At 39.2% G+C, this 4,729-nt stretch overlaps 1 pseudogene; it reads right to left on the bottom strand.

Moving 5' to 3' along the window:
• Positions 1-279: 279 nt before the first annotated feature.
• On the bottom strand, positions 280-388 carry LOC148032661 (U6 spliceosomal RNA; annotated as a pseudogene).
• Positions 389-4,729: the final 4,341 nt, after the last annotated feature.

Here is a 4,729-nt window from a genome sequence, read left to right as displayed (position 1 = left end):
TCCAAGGAATGGATGAGTCAGCTATTAGGTGAGTCTTGGCAAGTCAAAAGAAAACATTTTGATGAGACAATTGAGTGCAGGGTCAACCAAACTGATCTCACATTTAGGTAAATCATTTTTACTACTTGGAATGCTTTGATTTAATTGACATAGGTCTTGCTTAGATGAATTGTTGTCTTATTCGCATTTACTTACCATTATTTTTATTTTTATTACAGGTATTTCATCACTAGAAAAACTCTGTGCATTTTATTAGATGTCTCCGAAGAGACATCTGATAAAAATTTGGACCATTTCTCAATTTGTGTGTGTCATTCTTGCATAGGGGCCATGCTAATCTTCTCTGTATCGTTCCAATTTTATCAGATGTCTTTGCCTTTCCTAAGATTGGTGGTCACTTTCGATATAGTAGATGATGACTTTTGTGAGGGGAGTGGATCAGCTTGGATCAAGATACCCAAGATGAGACACATATAGCTCTCATAGATGTGGTTATCTTTTGGAGTGGTAATAATATTCCTTTTGTGACCAGTGTAGAGAGCTGTTGGCTCATTTCTTTTCTGAGACAAGAAATCCAATGAGCCCCTCTGCAACTTCTATTTCAAGTTAGATAATAGAAAAGTCAGGATTCGTAGTGAGCAATCCATGACATGTAAACAATGTGCTTCTCCACATATCCTTGAGATATCTTTGAGATAGTGGAATCCTTTTTTTTTTTTTAAACGAATATAAACTTTTTTTAAACTTCTGAGCACTCCAATTTAGATAATCCTAGTTTACTATGATCCAAGTGTACGATAATACATACTATTATTAGTCAATCATGCTGGTTAAAATCGTAATTAAATTGCAGGTGGAGTTCTATAATCTATGCAATATTGTCTTTGCATAATGATATATTGTAGCTCATCCCTTTACTTATTTCATAAAATTAAATATTAAATTGGATCCAAGGGATTTTGAAGGTCTTTTAGATTCCTTTTCTTTAAAAAATTCTATATTTTTTGTAGTTGGACTTGAATATACTCAACGATCTAAGTATATTCGAGGATATAATAATGTAGAACAAAGCATTTGTCTATATGAGTAATTTTAACGGTCACTTTAAAGTATTGGAATAAAGAAATTAAGGTAAGAGTTTTAATTTGAAACTTTAGCATAGAAAAAGAACCTTTATTTAAAACCCTAGATACATAAAAGCTATAACTCCAAAGTCATCTTCACTTTCATTCTCTACTTCCCTACACTTGTGCTCTCCTTCCTTCTCTCTTTGTGTGCCATGGCTACCACTCCTGCCTTCGCCACATGGATTAGCTCCATGCGCTATGCATACATAGGAGACCATATATACCCTAGGTTTTGTGAGACCTTGAGTCTAGGGAGCTCGCTTTCTGCCGTAGACCCTAGCTCTAGTACACTGGCATCGTGTTGTGATGCGACAAACCCTCTCATCTTCTCTATTCCGGACTCTACTCTCAGATGGGTCCCCATAGATTTCTTATATAGTTTAAGTGCTGGAAGCCATGCAAAGGTAATAAATTGAGCCCTCATGCATGTGGGGCAGCATCTCTACACCAGAACAATGCCCACCTCATCCCAAGACCATGCCATGATGGATCTCATTGAGCACGATGCACCATTTGCCATATATGTTTTGTGCACTGAGGTGTAAGAGAATAGTGAGAAAGACATTGACACACACTCGCGGACATAGCTAGAGTATTTCAAGAGGGATCCTGAGGAGATCACACTCTATCCGAGAGTAGAGACAACACAAAGCTTAGCCATTGTGCACCCATCTTCTTTCCCTGTTGAGATGCTGACAAGTGATGAGCCACCCCTCACTTCTCTCTATGCTATCATAATTGAGGGGGTGGAATATTTACTTATACAGGATGTATTAGAAATTTTAGAGCTAAGGGAAGAAGAGCTATATTATATCATGGTGCGTGATGCACCTAATGATTTTATAGATTTTGATAGACAAGATGCGTGAGCACATGTTAATGAGGTGGCTCGACATGATGGCATGAGTGTCGATGAAATCTTGGCCATTGTGAGCATCCACAAGAAGATTGAGAATATGGTGCCACAATACGAGATCTCGAATGAGGAGTTCGAGAGGTTGCAAGAAAGTATTTTTGGACCTCGACCTGACTACATAGTACCTTTCCAAGATAGAGATGACGGTGGCCCAATTGTAGGAGTAGACCTGGAAGCTCTATTACAATAGTAGATAGATGATGCAAAGAAGGTAATGTTATCAAATTAATGTGAATGGATTCGCGTAAGAATTTACAAGTAGGGCCTCCAGGGCATCATGAGTGTGCACATAAAATTTTGTTGGGATTGAGCCCCTAAAGAAATGAGCCTCCAGCCAGGGCAACTCTAGGGGTTTGATCCCAGCAAAAATCTATGTGCAAGGCCTCTAGGGCATAGGGAGTGTGCACATAAATTTTTGCCGGGATCGGGCCCCCAAAGCTTCCCTGACCGGAGGCTTGCATCTGGGGAACCTAAATCTGCATAAATGTTTGCCAAGATATGGGGCCCTTAGAGATGCCCTGGCCGGAGGCTCGCATCTAGGGGCCTGAATCTGCAGGCCAGCTCTGGGGGCACGATCCCAACAAAAATCTATGTGCACACTCCCAATACCCTAGAGGCCCTGCTGGTAAATTTTTACATGAAGTTGATGTATATATCTTTAGCCCACTCCATGCATGAGTCTGACACTGAATTTGTGTGATACAGGACATTGTCTATATAGATGAATTTTTATCTAGATAAGGTGGAAAATCTTGTAGCCAAGGAAGGGTGCAGGATGACTCGACATTGAAGGAGTATATCGACCAGCTTGTGAGCGACATTATTGTATTCCATAAGACATGCTCTCCGGCTTTTGTTGAGAACTTCTTGAAGTTGAGGGCACTAACGAAGGCTAGGCCCTTCAAGACCATCCCAACGAGTTCTAGTTTGGAGAAATTAGTGTTGCTTTGATATTCAAAGCTCCTCTACTTATTCTTTAGTACTAGGTCTGGGCCACTTTTTTCCATGGTGGCTTGTGGCATGGTTACTAGTGTTGAAGACCCCAATGTCATTAAACAGGAACTATTAGGGCAAAATGTGTTGCTACCTATGATCAAGAATAGCTCTAACCATGGGGAGTCTAGCTCAAAGAAGCCTAGGAGAGAGTAGATGTACTTATCTCATCACCAATGTAATGTAATTTGTAATATTCTCTTAAAGTAATGAAAACCGATATTTGTTAGATTTGCGTGCAATATAGTTTGTCATACACATAATTTATTATTGTTTTTTACCTGAATGTTACATTTATTTATTGGATTTATATGCAACACGATTCCTACCCTAAATTTAATACGTAGCTCTTTATAGATTTTGTGCACAACATGTGTTCGTTCAAAGGCATGTAACGATAACTAAAAGACATAAATAAAACAAATAATAAGTGAATAAGCAAAAATAAGACACACCAAAAAAATTGTATTTATATTCATAACATTTTACATGGAATCTATTACAACCAAGGTTCACAAAATATCTTTGGAAGCTACATTTTGTATATGTTTTGGCAGTATACCCCTATCATTGTTGATCTCCATGAGGACTATCCTTCCATCACCGGAAGAACCTCACTATCCGCAAATCTCTATTGGTGACGATGACTCTCCTTGCATGTACTGCGGCATAGATTGAGTCTCCAAACAAGTCAATGACATAAGCTTCGACAACTTCCTGTAGTGCAAGGAGGGCTTGGGTAGTCCAACGATCAGGTTGTTGCAAGCGTGTTCCATCTGGGAAGTGCCTCCTACTGTTCTTAATGAATATGCCATCCATAATCTCACGCACTAGCTTCTAGAATGGAGCCTTTGGTATCACGAGGTGCGTGGTCTTCTAGTAATGGCAGATCTCATGAAGAGCCACTGTGCATGGCTTTCATCGACACTTGCGATGTTGGTGTGGTGGTGGTGGAGCTGGGGGAAGTGGCTTTTGCATAGGATTTCTAGGGGGTGTCTCTAGGCCGCTTGCTTAGTGTGTGCCATGTCTACTAGGAGAGAAAACTCAAAACTCAAAAGTGAAATGTGTAAAATGAGGTGAAACTTTAAACTTATACCAAAACTTTCAAAAAACCCTTAAACCTAAATTAATATATTTAGGCTTTGGAAAAATGTGACCAGTGATCCAATTGATGTGAAAATTTACGTGTGGACTCCTCTAGGGTACATCAACTACCCAAAAAATTTTGGCCTCATTAGATATCTTTAGGACACCTATCTGGAGGCTCAAGTCTGGAGCCTTGAATTTGGGGGTCTTTGGGACACCTGGCGTGTGGGGCCCTCAATTCCCAAATTCAAGGCCCCGGACGTGACACATCAATGGATAGGTATCCCATAGACTTCTGATGGGACCAATTTTTTAATATCCATGAGTTTTTATGATGCCCGCCATGTGGGTGAAGTTTCACCGGATTTCGATTTATTAAATTGATAGTTCAATCATTTTTTGAAAATACATTAATTGGATTATACTTCATTGATAATAACAAAAAAACTCACCACCACACCGAGTGTACGTAACTACATATTAAATGTGTTGTCAACCAAACGATGTGAAATATTGGAAACTTAAAATTTCACAAAAAATAAGTCATGGGTCAAATGGAATATCGCATATCAAATATAGTGTTGCCAAACTGCTAAATACAATAAAG

This window comes from Lygodium microphyllum, chromosome 8 (assembly GCF_053477565.2).
Source record: "Lygodium microphyllum isolate KBCC chromosome 8, Lygodium_microphyllum_v1.1.10, whole genome shotgun sequence".
NCBI classification, from domain to species: domain Eukaryota; kingdom Viridiplantae; phylum Streptophyta; class Polypodiopsida; order Schizaeales; family Lygodiaceae; genus Lygodium; species Lygodium microphyllum.
The sequence above is the reverse complement of the archived record's forward strand: the minus strand, read 5'-3'. Positions and strand labels throughout refer to the sequence as shown.